Source organism: Suncus etruscus, chromosome 15 (genome assembly GCF_024139225.1).
Source record: "Suncus etruscus isolate mSunEtr1 chromosome 15, mSunEtr1.pri.cur, whole genome shotgun sequence".
NCBI lineage: Eukaryota > Metazoa > Chordata > Mammalia > Eulipotyphla > Soricidae > Suncus > Suncus etruscus.
Window position 1 is genome coordinate 16,987,756 of NC_064862.1, and position 16,620 is coordinate 17,004,375.

Here is a 16,620-nt window from a genome sequence, read left to right on the forward strand (position 1 = left end):
TAAATACAAATGGAGGTTAAATTAAGCACTGCAAGCATGTAGAAGTCAGCTTTTAAAGTTCATAAGAATCATACTGCACGGGGCCAGAGCAACGGCACAGCAGTAGGGCATTTGCCTTGCACTCTGCTGACACAGGACAAACCTCGATTTGCTATCCCCTGGTGCCCCATATGGTACCCTACACCAGGAGTGATTTCTGAGGACATAGCCAGGAGTAACCCCTGAGCATTACCAAAAGCCAAAAAAAAAAATTATACTGCAAACTTTAATCATTTCTTTTTCCAAGAACTAGTCTTTAAAATTTCCAAGCTAGATTTATTTAGGAAGTAGAGGGGACTGTGTAGATTACAGATATAATTGGTTGTGATAATAACTGCCTTCCTGTTTGAGACCTCATTTCCAGGTGCAGCATCTGTGCCAGATTTGTTTCTCAGATGTCCATTTGTATTTATTGTTGAACTTTTGCAAGAAAAGACCTGCTGTCTCAAAAATCTATAGTGTTCACTGTGAACATATGCTGTTGTGTCCTGTAATGATAAAGGGGCCCTTATGATCATTTTCTAGTTTTATTTTCTATATGTCATTATTAATATCTTTATTTGTGCCAGATGTAATATTTGTGTCAGCTATTGGAATTTGAAAATATCAACCTTCTACCCAAATTGAGTCACACTTTAGAATGACAGGACAACTGATGGATTTTAATGATTTCTAACCTAAAATTAAAAAAAAAAAACAACTTTCAAGTACGCACTGAAGTACTGAAGGAAGCCCACTAATTCATATGAATTAAATTTAGATGAAAAAAGGGACAGAAGAGATAGAAAATAATATTGCTATCAATTGTATCTGGAGATTACTATATAAAAAAGTAATTTTTTCCCAGTGCTTTTTCCTCATATTGGTATTCGGGGTCTCTTTAAATGTTCAGGTAATAGAAAAGAGTGAGGGACAAAAATATCATAAAAAACAGAGTACTATCTATACAACTAAATATTATTTGAATGGCAGGATTTAAAGTTGCTAAAAACAGCAACAAATTTCTCATCACAAGAAAAATAAATACACTTTTTGTACAGGATGGGTAACTAGATGGCTAACTATACATATAGCGGAAATTCTTGCCTGGTGCATACAAATATTGAGTTATTACGTTGTGTACTTGAAGTCATTATAAGTTAAAAACAACAGAATATTAATTTGAGTTGTCCATCTTAGAACATACTAAGGTGTTAATTATAGACTTTTTCTTCATAATATTGAAGAATTTGGAAGATTGTAGCAAATTTTTCTCTAGTTTGTCTTAAAACAAATTTGGGGGGCTTGAGAAAAGAAACATATTGCTTACATTCTTGGCATATTAAAGGCTTACTGTAAGGACTCCAAAGCGGTTTACAGTAATAAAGAATAGTTCTACTCGAGCAAGTTCTCATTCCAGAGATACTTTCATAATCTTGTGAATTTATAATAAAAACCAGAAGCACTGAGTTTTACCTTAGAGTTCCTCAGATCTTTGTTCATTTTCTAGAAACAGATACCAATAGCCTTTTTCTGTGTTGAATCTATTAGGAACATAAGCTAAAGTGTACTTGAGAAATATCTTGAATAATTATTAAACTCTTCAAAACATTTCCCCCTTGTTCACGAGTTGGGACAGACTCTTAAGAGTCTCTTCCTACACCAACATGTGCTTGCACAGAGTAGGCAATGTTAATCATTTCTCCTCCACTTTTTTCAAGTCCTCAATGTCTAGAAGCTGGGTGAAAAGAATGTGATTTGTAAAGCAACGTGCAGGTTTCTAAAACAGATCCAGTTCAAGTCTAGAAAAGTCATTCTGTAGTCACATATGAAGTTATCGATTTAATATCCTTTCTTAATAATGCCTGTTCATTTATAAATTTTATGTACAAATGAGTGTTTAGCATATGATGTGCTTTCCCCCCTTAACATTATGACTGTAATTTATGAATGTGGAGTACAAAAGGGCATTCCCCCATAGCAGCTTCTGAGATGAATTCAGCCAAGATCTGCTGCTTTTGAAGGTGAATCAGCAAACTCTTTTCTCAAACCAGAGAAACCAGATGTGCAATGACTGGGAAACACCTGCCAGAAATCTGAGATCAGCATGTCTGGATGGTTCGCTGGGACAAATCTAAGTGTGGAAAACAGATATCTTGCAGGGATACTGGACAATAACAAAAAGCAAAATTAAGGAAAATGGAATATAAGGTGGTTTAAATACACTTTTTTTTTACATGAAATACCTAATTAGATATGAAAATCTGTTTGGTTAAGCAGAAGAGTGCTGAACCAATCAGTGAGAAAGAGTTCTGTCCATGGCACTGTAGGAGAGCTCCCACCCAGTCTTCACCTGGTTTATTCACTCTTCAAGACTGCCACTGAATTGGGAATTTTAAGACAGCATTAGTAGATAATTTGAGCTTAGAATAAGGTCATCATAGATAGATGCCTTATTAAATTAAACAACAGAAGAAAGAAAATCAGCTTCTTTCAGAACTTTCTAATTTCATTCTTACTAGCAGTTTCTATGGCCACCAATTAAATAGTCCTTGATCAGATGTTTTTACATAATCAGATTTTTTATGGAAAATCTTTCAGCCTTAAAGGATTACTCTTTACTAAGAGGAGATCAAATAATTTTCTACTACAGGACCATTACTGTTTCTAGACATTCCATAAGATGCAAAAATAAATAATAATAAGATAGGTGGTAGGTCAACAAAAATAGTTAATTTTATTTTACTTCTTTGATTTCTGAATAATTAAGTTGTTTTCCTTATTATTTCTTTTGAAAATAACTTTTAGAAGTAAGTTCAAGATTTAATTCTATGTTAAGAGTGAGATGGGGTTATTTTGTTGTTGTTGTTCTTCAAGATTTCTTCACTGAAACAAAAGAAAGTCAATTTTTCAGTATTATTTAAATCAAGAAATGTCTTCTTTTGCATGTATTCTGTATTATTCATGTTGTCAGATGACTATTCTCATGTTATATCAAAAATAAATGCTTTATTGACTTTCTCCAGGCCAAAATGTTCTATTGATTGGGGCAAAAGCTAGAAATTGTCTTGTTCATTGAAGTTTATGCTTTGTTCTAATGATTGACAATATTCTGGGGGAGACTCTATAGGTTCCTAAAGCTATAGTTCAATAAAACATTTTGCCCATACATGAGTACTTGGGCCTGAAAAATCAGCATGAGCAAGTGTATATCAATTTTAGACATACATCATAGATTAATTCTCAATGGAAGCTGCAGTTTGTGTGTAAGTACAAATTACAGGCTGCCTCCTTTCCCCACCATTCAATCCTTATTTGGGAAGGGCTTTCCTACTCAGGTATGAGAACTTCTAAACCATGGAATGTTTGCCTGGGCAGGGCTGTGTTTATAAGTGTGTGACTGCTTTTTAATAAACGTTATTGTTTTCATAGTGATGTTCATATTTCAAGGAATGGGATGAAATATATGTTGTTTAGAACACCATATTGCACCATATAAATGTTTGTGGTGCTGGTGCATTATGGGAAATCAGAAGCCTAACTACAAAGGTCAAAGCTAAGTGTTTCACACTGCATTGAGATTCAAATCAGTTGTTCATGACCACATTGAAACGGAGGTTTTTGTATAATTATATGGGAAATAGGTTGTACCTTTCTTTCTCCCCCACCTCTCCATTTTGCCTTAAAATAATGTATTCCTGAGTGATGGCATAAGATTCTGTGCCAGTAATTATGACTCAGTGTGATGGGTTTTGGGGTACCTGGAGTTTATCTGTTTGATTCTGTTTTGGATCCCATAGCTCCCAAGTCTTTATCTGCTCAAAATTATTGTGTGAGGCTGAGGATATGACTCAAGTGATGGAGTTAATGCCTAGTGTGTTTGAAGCTCTGAGTTTGATTCCTAGCCTTCTCCCCCAAGTTATATCTTCAGTGCTTCTCTGGCACCCACAGACCAGAGCATCAGAACTATACAGCTGAACCAAGCATCACACCTCCAATATTCTGCCACTGGGTATGATTTCTATATAAAAAAAGAAAACTTGGAACCAAGCTCCTAATCAGTATTGTCGTATATTATTTGGGTTCAAGTCCTCTGGATTCAACCCCAAACTTTACTACTTTCTGCTGTTAGAACCTTGAACCGATAGTAATTGCTCAGTCCAATAATTAGCACAAAATGATGCACCAAAAGCATTCAACAAAAAGTTTTGGTATAGAGTTTGGAGTGGTACGCAGATATCATCCCATAAAATTGGGAAAATAAATGACTTTTTAATTACAGAGCAAGTTTAAAGCAAGAACAATGTTAATAATAATAATAATAATATTAAAGGTAACTAGACATGAGAAGGGGCCTTAGTCGAGCCTCATCAGATTCTGAAATTATAGTTAAAACAGTCTGTGGGATGCTGGTGGTGACAGATACTAATGGTTCCTTTACAACCTTCAATATCCAGTCCTTTAACCTTCAATCTCACCTATTGGTTCAATTACAAATCCTGAAGAATCTCCTTAGAGAATCTATGGCATTTTGGAAATAGACATGTCTTCTCCACTGCCTGTGTTTTGCCTTAGAACATTGGCCTTGGGCTGGAGAGATGGTGCTTGCCTTGCAAGTGGCCTGCTTGTGTTTGATCCTCAGCAGCACATATGGTCCCTTGAGCTCTAGCTAGAAATTATCTCTGAGAACAGAGATAATAAGTATGCTTTCTCTTACCCAAACAAAACAATGCAAAACAAGAACAGTGGTCTTAAATTAAAATTCTGAACAGGCCTGGGGTGATGATTCCTGCAGGGACTAAATTTGAAAATCCATCCATTGTACACCAAGTCTTGCTTGATTCATCGAATAAAAAATTCAGCGTCATTGTGAAAATCACTGAAAAAAGGTATTTTGTTGGTTGAGGGCCACAGATGGCTGTACTTAAGATTCATTCCTGGCTCTGTCCTCATGCCTGCTGGTGGTACTCAGGGAACTCTGTGAAGTGCTGGGGAACAAACATGCGTTGGCTATGTGTGAGGCAAGAATGTTAACCCCTGTATTGTTTTATTGGCTCCTAAAAGGATTTTTAAGTGGGGTATATACATGCATGTTATGAATATTTCAAGTGAGTATTTTATAAATAATAGCAGACTTGTTATTATTAATAAAATCACATAAGACCACCATTAATATAAGTAATCAGAAGCTGGAAAAGGAATACTTAATATCTTATTCTAGGCCATGTGCTAATTCTCCAAGGATTTTTTTTTTATTTAAAAGAGGAATCTTGAACAATTTAAAAGGAGAAACTTATTCCTTGCCTCCTCATCCCCCAAATGACCCTGAAGACAGGATGCATTCCTATAATTATGGACATTTTTTTGGCCAATCTCCTTTAAAATAGAACCACATCACAGTAACAGGATGTGTGAAATCACAAGTCTTTCTGGGTTGTCTAATGAGCCCCATTGTAAAAGGGATAGATCCAGGGTTCAATCTTTTACATCTACAGAGCTTCCTTAAACTTCAGCTTTTTGTAGAAAATCCATCCATCAGTCTAACAGCATGTACAAAAATAGCCAGTCGGAGTGAAGAAGAAACTTTTTATTTTTAAGTTTTATTAAATTGTGACCGATTAAGCGAAGCTGCACTCCTGACTTGGTTTTCCAAATCATTTCACAGAACTCTCTCCCTGTGAAATGTGAACAGCAGGCACTGCAAACATCTGGGAAAGGCATGAGTTGGAGGAAGACGACTTGTATATAAGCTCAGAAGCTTTAATCACAGAGTGCTATGGCTGCCTTTTCATGTGACCTTCACAACGCTGTGAACATATTAGGTCTGAGATATCACTTCTGGCCTACACTTGGTTTCCCTAGATCCCTAGATTTTTAAGCACATGGTAAATAGATGTTTATCTATGTAACAAATGAAGAAAGGACTACATGACCTTTCTTACCTGCTTAAGGAAACAAAATGCTGAAGTTTTACAAGTTGGCTCTACTAGGACATTTCCTGTTTTCAGGGCCCATGGAGGAAAATATGCTTTAACCCCACTATCCCAGAAACTGAGATTTTGTTTATTCTAAGATATTAGTTTGGGATATGTAGCCTTGGTTTTTCAGGTTCTCTGACTTCCATTTTATAAAAATAAAACTATACATGCAAATTATTTCTAAAGCAAAGCAGCCCCTACACAATCCACATTTTCTTATGTAGACATGTATTAAATCCTGTATTTTATGTAGGCACATATTTTTCTAATCTGAATTGTGAGGGAGATTATTTGTTCCTGTGCTCAAAGTGAAAAATATTAATCTGCTTTAGTAATTAAAATGAATCGAACTATGATTAACATAATAAACATGCTATTGTTTATTGTGTATGACATAATGCAAAGATTTTATTCTCAAAATGAGTTTCTTTGATTGCAATATGGATTCATTCCATCCCTTCATATGTATTAAAAAGTTAAATACAAATATGTGACCAAGATTTTGACCCTACAAATATTTCATGCTTCCCTAGATTATTTCTACTTTTTGTCAATGAGGAATGGAATTTTCAGGAAGAGTCAATTCAAAGTTTGTGCAGACCTGGACTTCAATATTAAACCTTAGAGTGAAGCTTCTGAAATTTATAATTGCTGTTGCTTAAATGGGAACTTGCACCTAGGCAGTCATTGCACTCTTGGCCTTTCATGTGTCTGATATTCATGGACATGTCAAAGGTGGGAAAGTACATTGAGGTTTTGAAGTCATGAGACTTGGGATGTTGCTCAATGATAGGAACCTGAGTTCAAACCTCCAACACTATCCAAACTATAGCAATAATAATAAAGTGTTCGTAAATCCTGAACTTTCCACATCTAACTGATAGCTATTAGGCAGGTAAGAAAATCTTTTCTATATTCTGTCATCTGATAGTGTGGTTATAACAGTCCTTCAGAAAGGTCAAGTGGAAATTAGGCAAAAGAATGCTCAAGCTCTCCTTAGGGTGTCTGGTGGAAGGAATGTGAGCTTTCACTACCCACATCTTAGTAGATCCATCACAGCAAGTAAAGAGCCAGAGAGATGGGGCAGAAAAAATATGTTTGTGACTCAGGAGCTAAATCCTTTACTAGTTTGGTTAGAATTTTTTTTTGGGGGGGGGCCACATCCAATGGCACTCAGGGGTTGCTCCTGGATCTGCACTCAGAAATCACTCCAGTCAGGCTCGGTGGACCATGTGGGATGCTGGGGATCGAACCCAGGTCTGTGCCAGGTTGGCCGTATGCAAGGCAAATGCCCTACTGCTGTGCTATCCCTCTAGCCCATGGTTAGAATTTTTCTTTGTGTGTTTGGAGAACAGAAGCATTAAAGGAATATTTGCCAACACCTAAAAAGGTAATTAAAATGTATGTACTCAAGATAGTTCCAAGTTCTTGATGTCCATTATCTCTTTTTAGTCTTCACAACAACTCCCTAAGAGAAATAAAAATCATCATTTCCATTCCACAAATGAAGAAACTGAGGTATAATTGGGGTTTTGGAGATTTATCCTAGACCACACAGCCAGTGATAGCTGGGAATGAATTCCCCACAGTATAACTTCAAACACTTCTTTACTATTGTTGTTAGCTTGATGGGGCTACATTTTATGTGGAACCAACAACCTGGGCCATCAATAAAAAGGTTGGAAAAGTCAAATGGACAAGAGGATATTTTTTTTTTGTAAGAAAGAGGAGGCACTTAATGGGTCAGAAACCATGATGAGAAAGGTATGAAATAAATTGCTTTAACAAGACTAATATTCCTGGAGGAAAGACCACCAGGAATTGCCTCTAAGAGAGAAAAGAGATAGTTTGAAGGTGTCAAATCACTGCTTTTCAAGCCAGTCTTAAACCTGACCTCTTCTGTTCAGATCACAGTTTATTCAGATGGAGGCTGGTTGCAAAGCCCTGAGCTCATAGCTCTGTGTGGTGCCACAAGGACAGGAATTCATTCTGCCCAAGTGCATCCTGTTATAGCTGTGCCTCTGATACCAAAGGGAACTAGGCCTTTGTTCTCTTTCATTCTTATGCTCCAGTTTTACACATGATAAATGTGAACATGTGTTCATCACATTCATGACAGACCTGAATGTAAGTTGCACAGAATTCTAGAACCACCCACAAAATTTTATCTCCACTCTCTCTACCTCTCCCTACTTTCTGTTCTGTAGCTGCCTGGGGCTCAGAGTTTCTTCTCTTTCTCCACGTGAATCTAGGCTGATTCTATTCTCCAGGAGCCTCTGACATTATTTGCTCCAGAGACATTTTGGTGACACTTGGTTTATTGTATTCTGTATTTTGTAAACATTTCTGGCTCATGAAAAGCTTTTTTATTTTTGAAGAGGGTGGGTAGAAGGTACGCTCAGACTGTGTTTAGGGCTTCCTCCTGGCTCTGCTCAGCTCCTTGGATTATATGTAGTGCCAGAAATTGTATCTGGCTAGACCATGTGCAAAGCAAATGTCCTACCCATGATAGTATCACTTTGGTTCAACATGGAGTGTTAAAACAACGGTTTGAGTATCATTTGGCAGAATTCAGCACCTGCCTCCATGGGAAGATGATAATTTTTGTTTGATAAGTTTCCGTTTTTATCATGAAGCCTAGTTATTGCATCAGTCCTTTCAGCACAAAATTGCCTTGCACTTTCGGAAGTAGAAATGTGTTCCCTGTAAATGCTTTAGGGTCAGAAATGTTCTACATTGTCATGAGAATTCCAGTGCAGCTAAAAATGTACTATTTGGCCTTCAACCATTGGAACACTGCTAAAATATTAGAGTTTTTCAATATCATTTTTAACTATAAATATCATTTGGATCTTTTAAACTTTTACTTTGTGTGGATTTAAAGGGTCCTGAAAAAAGCAACCCCGAATGTCTCCTGCTCTGTGGCCTTGGGAAGATAATGTACCAAGTGCTCTCACTGGCTAGAGCACATGAAAAATCCCATCTACTCCCTATAGCAGCTCTGTGAGGTCATTGCTGGTACTGCTCCATTGTACAGATGAAGAAATGAAGCCTTAGGAGTTATAGATCTGAGGAAATCAGTTTTAGCTTTTAGCTCTTTGTCCTTAGATTTATCACAGGAAGATGTGTTGCTACATGGACTAGTGATATCCTGGATAATGCATGTTGCATCTAGCAAGAGCTTGCAATGAAAACTAATTTTATTGAACTGGAGTTGAATTGCTTTTTTCCTCCTCCATTTGCTGTGGAGTATTAAACTGTCATTTGCAATATCACCCTGAAGATTCTAAGAAGAAAATAAACATTCTAGAATGTTTTAATCTTCTCAAATCATATTCTGTTACATAAATAGATTCTCCTTATTTTGTTTTAAGTGATAGATAATCTTTAAATCTTTTAAGTTGAAAACCAGCAGGAAACTTTAAACCAATGTCTTAGATTTCTGATAATTTTTTTCCAAAATACCTCTGTAAATTAAAGAAACTTATTCACTAAAAATATTACTGGACTCTAAATAACTCAACCTAATATCTTCTGAACTTTTAATGTGTAAATAATTATCCAGTTAGATGCATAATAAGCTATAGCTCCCAATAATTTGTATCTTGATATAATTCTAATTATGTATCATAAATATTTTAGAAAATTGTTTTATTGTCTCGGCTAAACATAAAATAAGGCTAACATTGATATGTTAACAGAAATAAGTTTATAATAATTTGACAAATAGAATTAATGCATATTTGGGGGAAATACTAAAATTCTTGGCCAATTTTCTCTACTCTTCTTTCCTCTCCATTTTCCTTTCTCTTAGAACTGAATAGCAAATGGAACCAAGAAATCTCTTAGTCTACAAATTCTATTCATCTGCTTTTATCTTTCTGTGCTTTAATCTCCTTCCAAGAATATTAAAGAATAAGTAAATAAGTTTTCAGAAAATCTTGGCACATTTCCTGGATTTCAGATGTGTAAGGAAAGGAAAGTGATTTTTGAATGAAAAAGTAAGTCTATATTTACATTTAAAATCCCCAGAGACATCATTGATATAAACCAAAGTAGTCATTTTCAGTCAGAAAAATAGGTCATATGTAATTTTAATGAATAATTTTTAAGTGCATGCAAGACTCAAAATTGTATTGGGATTTAGGCATTTACTTTGTATACATCAAACTTGATTCTGTCCCCAAAATTATATACAATCTCCTGAACACTGCCAGAAATCTGTTTGAGTCCAGAACCAGGAGTCATCTCTAAGCACTGACAGGTGTGGCACCATATTCAAATAAATTAAAAAAATTTGCACATGTAGCAGCTGACTATATAGATATAAACATCCATGTTACATTATTTCCTAACATGAACCAAAGTATAATTTCTACCAGAAACTGGAAAAAAAGAAATTAATCTATCTCCGTATACTGTAAAAAATTCCCAGTCTAACATGGAGAGTATTATGTCAAGTGAAGTGAGTCAAAGGAAGACGGATAGACAAAGAATAATTACACACATTTGTGGGATATAAAGAAAAAAGATAGTATGATAATAATATCCAGTGCAAATAGAGACAAGGTCCAGGAGGAACAGTCCGTGGTAGGCAACTTCCCAGAAATAGCAAAAGAGCGCAGTTAGGGTAGAAAAGGGAGTACTATGATGGTGATAATTGAAAATGATCACTCTGGATATGAATTGGGTGCTACAAGAAGGTAAAATGATAGGCAAGATACCCTTAAGTAACAATATTGCAAATCATAGTGTCTAAAAGGAGAGGTGAAAAGAAGTAGAGAGAGAGAGAGAGAGAGAGAGAGAAAGAGAGAGAGAGAGAGAGAGAGAGAGAGAATGCCTGTCTCATGGGCAAGTGGGGGAGATAATTGGGGACATTAGTAGTGGGAAATGTGCACTTGTGAACGGTGTTCTACATTGTATGACTGAAACTCAATCATGAATAACTTTGATACATAAACAACTATATTATGAAGGACCTTGTAACCATGGTGTTTAAATAAGGCAATTAATTTTTAAAAATAATATATAAAATAAAACTTAAAGTTCAAAATCCCAGACTATTTAATTAATAGATCAGTGACATTCTAATTTATGCCAGGTACTGTTCTAGCTAACAAGACACACTAGAGGTGGATCCTCCCATCTTGAGGGTTATGTTTCTAAAGAAATAGACTTATGAGTCACTTAGTGCCTGGTTACCACATCTCCTTTACTCAACATGCCATCTCTAGATGAAAATCCTTGACAGTTAGGTTAGGATCATAGGGAGATCTTAGTACATGAAATTGCAAATCATAGATAAACTGCCACTTTAAATATAATTGTTATAAAATTGTTTGTATACTCAGTACCAACAGCAGAACTTCTGAGGATTCCAGTGCTGACAATTGCTGCTCAGAATTTTGTCAAGGGAAAGGGTGTTTTAGAGGACTGGAAAAATAGAGGTCATCTTATTCAAGATGACCTGAACACCATCATTCCAAGAGTGTGCATCATCCCTGAGAAGCCCCTTTCTAGTCAGCACCTCCTTGTACTTCATAAAGACCAGTTTGTGGTTCTTATCACACCAAATCCACCACCACAATTTCCTCCCCTTCTATCCTACCTCCCTTTCTTTTATTTGCTGTGCAACTCTCTGTTGATTAAAATATAAAATATATAGTTCACGCATATGGTGAGGCTGCCCCAGGCACCATGTTTCTAACCCCTCAGGCTGGTGAGTCTAATGAAGCAGGGTAATAGTGGAGAATTAAATCACAAACAAAGTTTCATTGGAGTCAGCTCGCTTTATTCCCTCGTAGCTTTTCTCCACCATGAAGTCTCTGTGCCATGTCTGCCTAACTCATGTCTTTCTCTCAGGAGCTCTGTCTGTCTCCCTTGCTTCTTCTCCTCACCTTCCTTCAGCCAGCACCTTTTGTTATTTGTTTAAAACAGCTTGTTCCAACTCAGGTGTGTGTGGGTTTGCTAATCCAGGTGGGATTAAATCTCAAAAGGGCATTGGGAGAAGTGTTACTTTACACCTCTCCATGGTTGCATTTATCTTGTCTCTTCCAGCACTGCCAATAGCTCTATGTACAGTGTTTGAAGTGTTTTTGTTCTACCCTGATCATTCTGATAGCCACTAAGTATGTACATGACTGTAAAGAATTTGCCTTCTACCGAACTGGAACAACTCTGGCCAGACAGGGTTTTTTTTTCAGACTGGGTTTAAAAGGAACAAGCAGGATAGAGAAGTCAGGGTTCTTTTAGCTGAAATCTCTAGAGAAGTCTTTCAGGAAAGTCAGCCAGTGTCCAGAAGAAACAGTTATAAGTAAGCACCAAAAGAAGCAACCATTACCATGAGCACCAGCCAACCAACTAACAACTACAATTTTTCAGGCTCACTAGCTGGCAGTTAAGGAGGGTCCATCTGAATGCTGGCTTGGCCCAAACTTGTCCTACGTCTGAACTCTCAAATAAAAAGGCTCTTCGTTGGACTAAATAGAAAGTGAACAATCACTATGTTGGTTTTTCCTCTTCAATTTGCATTGCAAGTTATGTAGCTTTAATTAAAATAAAATTCTGAAAATGACCCCTTGAACTTCCGAGGTATGGAGGTCCAAGTGTAACCCAGGCTTTTGATCAGCTCAAAGTTAGCAACACCTATATGTGTGTGAAGTTAAGTTTGTGGTGACTGCCACAATCCCACCCATTCTAGTGAACAGCTGAGAGATTAATTATGCAGACTCTAGAAAATACAAGCAGCTTCAGGATCAGGAGTTGCACTGGGAACTGGGTGGCACTAGACACTGACAAAGTCTTGTTCTGGAAGATGAAATTATGACTAAACATTAAAATACTTGATGATTTCTTAAAGTTATAAGCTCTTTCATTAAATGAAGCAGGATGCATAAAATCTATATCTTGTTTTCAACATACACATTTCATTATGTGACTATTTCTTCAATATAAAGATGAACAGCTGTTGCTCCAGATGCTACATCACGGCTTAGCAGGAATAGTTATGGTATCTCATTCCATAGTGAGCTGGGTTTTGAGAAAAATACTGCAAGATGTCTCTGGTCTCATCTGTAAGTTCCAGAAAACTAAAATGTAAACAGGCAGTTTGGAATTGCTGGGAGAATTTAGATTACCTTCTAAACAAGAGAAATGTAATTGCTCTGCTTTTGAGCTTACCATGTTGTAATTTTTGTTATTTATAATCTATTAAGGACCCATCATGAGAAGCCCTCTTTGTTTTTTTTGACAATCAGTTGTCATTGTGACAGTGAATTGTTTTGAGAAAGGAAGTACAACATTGTTATTAGTAAGAAGGAGCTGACACACACAATCCATATATTTAGCTGACTCTAATATGCCTGGACAAAATATTAAATCAGAAGCATAACCACTTGAAAAAGACCAGAAGGTTATGAGTAATTTTCATGCAAGACCTACCAGCCTTACGCTGAAATGAAAAACTGCTCATATACGGGTTCCTAACCTATTACCCATTCTGCACCATAACCTATTACCATTCTGAAGAGTGGGAGAAATTTATGGAAGATTCCATTGCTCTAGGATGAGCTAGCTGCTAATTATGTAGAAGTTGGAAAGGAACTTAAAATATGACTCCACGGTCTGGAGTGATAGCACAGCGAGTAGGGCATTTGTCTTGTACACAGTCAACCTTAGGTTCAATCTCTGGCATCCCATATGGTCCTCTGAGCCTGTCAGGAGTAACTCCTGAGCACTGCTAGGTATGAACCCCACCCCCCCCCAAAAAAAAACCTTCTAAAAATTGGCAATTTAACAGAAAGAAATTTATTAAAGAAAAAACAGTTTCTTTCTATTGAAAAATGAGAGAAAAAATTCATGCATAGTCAATATTTTTGAAATACATATCAAAGGGCCAGGGAGAGCATGCTTTGCCTGCCAAAGCCTCAGGCCTGATTCCTGGCACCATAGGGTCCTCTGAGCATCACCAGGCATCCTCTCTGGGCAATGTACTGGGAGTAGATCTCAAATATTGCAGGGTGTGGCACCCTCAGTAGAGATTAGATATATATTACTAAAAATGTCTAAAATGCTTCCAAGTTCTAAATCTTTAAAAGGCTATAAAAGCATATGATTTGAGTAAAATATATATGTAGTCTAACTATGTAGGGAAAAATACCAACACATCCAATGACAGTGTTAGTGGTTCTTTTTTTAATTTGTGTGATTATAACACTTTTATTTTTAATAAATATTTGCACTTAGTACATACTCCTATTATTATAAAATACTAATTATTAAACAGAACTGAAGCATCCTGTTCTTGCTTAGCACATTTAAGAGTGCTCTTATAGAAAGGGACTTTCAGATATTCCTAGCTAAGGACAGAAATATTCAAATGTTCCTAGTTTAGGACATTTGTCTTGACATTGTATTGTGTTGGGAGTGGAATGCTTTCAACTCTGTAATTCTACCCACTGCTTCTTCATCTCTTTACCATCATGTGTTCCTTATCCTAAAATGCCCAAGACCACAGTTTTGGACTGTACTTCTACTGCTCTGGTCAGTTCTGGGCTCACCAACCTTCTCTTTAATACTAGATAATATGAGTCAGGGGCCAGGGCAGACTGTGGGGGATCATTGGGTAGTACCACGACTACCTAAATCTACACAGCTTCTTATCACAAATAAATTCAGAGATACAATTTATCATGTACAAATTTTTGGTTAGTGTAATAACTGGCCTTCATGGAATAAGTCAACAAGAGCCACATTATTATTTAAAATGTTTCAGGTCAGCAATTAGATTCTCTTCGTAAGTGCCCTGCAGAATGATGGCCTTGGCAGACAAGATATATTTTAAGCCCTTATTAGAAAAAGTGATGGCAAGAAGAAACATGAGAGAAAATCATTGTTGACATCTTCAAAGTAGCTGATGGTAAAACATAGGTGTAGCAAATTGAGAGTTATAAAAATACATCATCATGGTAAACATATTTGAAGAACACTTTCAAAAATAGACACCCATCTACATTGACTTACTCTGTATTGTCTCCAGTCTCCAATGTCAAGGCCACTGTGAGTCCCCCTTATTTTTTAAAAATGTATTGGGAAAGCCAAGGGGTTATAAATGATCAAGGTGTTGGTAGTGGTAGATGAATCTAGAGAATACCATGAGAGCTATATAAACAGTCTATTCATGAGCAGTGAAGGGACCCATGGACGCTTTTTAAACAGTGATAGACTCTATTGTAAAACTATAGGAGCAAATTCAAATGTCACGGTACACAGAATCCAAGTGACAGAGGCAAAAAGAAGGGTGAGGATGATGGAGTCCTACCATGAAACTTTGTCAGTGCTTGTTAAGTCAGAAAACATGGCCCTCAAATCAATAATTAATCCTACTAATGAGAATAAGATTTTCTTAAGTCATGATTGAGCTCACTACTGCCTCTCATGAACTTTGTGTAATAGGCAAGAACAACTAATGAGAAGGGAACAAAATGTCTGTTTAAAAGGTCCATTAACTCTCTTGGGCCACTAGAAATTCATTTAATAAATTGCTACTCTAGTACAAGAAATCACTCCTTAATAACAAAAAAAAAAATGCCCCTCTCCTAAAGAGATAGCTTTTTTCCTAAATAGGGGGATCCAGACTCATAGACAATGTGACAATACAAAATAAATCGCTAGCCATTTCCTTGTCAATATTGTGGTGTTTTTTTTTTTTTATCTTTAATTGTGAAGGTTTAAAGACCTTTAATTGTCTTTTATTGTGATGCCATCTTTTTTGGAATGCAAAATTTTATCTCTCTGTCTGTATATGTATGTGTATTTTTTCACACAAGCTACTGAAGAAGCAAAAATTCATTGTTGACATACATTTTGTTGAAAGAACTTCAAGGAATGTTTGAGGTGGAGGGCAAATATTAGCACTTTGACACCCCCCAATGGGGCAAAGGGGCTGAGATGAAAGTCATCTTTTAAGATGGCTATACCCTGGCACCATGACTAATTAAGGTATCTGCCAGTCATATTGACTTGAACCACTTCTTTAAAAAAGGCAGAAAGCCTTGATATTTACATAGGGATCATACTCTCATATTCAGAGATTCTCTTGGCAGCCTTTGGCTTGTTGGCAAAATATCTTCAATTATGGGCAAAATGCCTAGTCTCAGATCATTACAAACCAATTTGTTAGGATGTGTGAATTTGGAAAGCTCTGAAAACAGAAATATTTTACTTATTTTAAGAGGGTGGAGGAAAAAACCTTTGTATCCAGACTTTCAAAAAATAACAAATATCATAATTGTTCACGTTTAGATAAGTATGTACTAAAATGTGTATACCTTTCATAAGGCATACAATAGAAAGTTAATGTGTTGATATACATGTTAAATAGCGAGTCTGTGGGTGTTTACAGAGATAGCAGAATGAAGAAGGTCAACTTTTTCTGTCTTAGTTAAAGTAGGCAATGTTTATGATTCATCTTTAATAATCCATCACATCACCAGTGTTCTTTTATTAAGTCTTTCTTCTGCATTTCCTACCCTGTATGATAATGAGGGTTAAAGTGTTAGTTATCATAACTACAGTAATATAGAGATATAAATGATACAAAGATAAATACACAGACACAGAGAGT

At 36.3% G+C, this 16,620-nt stretch overlaps 1 protein-coding gene across 1 annotated transcript in view; it reads left to right on the forward strand.

The window, feature by feature from the left end:
* LOC126031048 (sterile alpha motif domain-containing protein 5-like) overlaps positions 1–16,620 on the forward strand; it is a 1,042,808-nt gene that overhangs the window by 57,080 nt on the left and 969,108 nt on the right. The window lies entirely within an intron of this gene.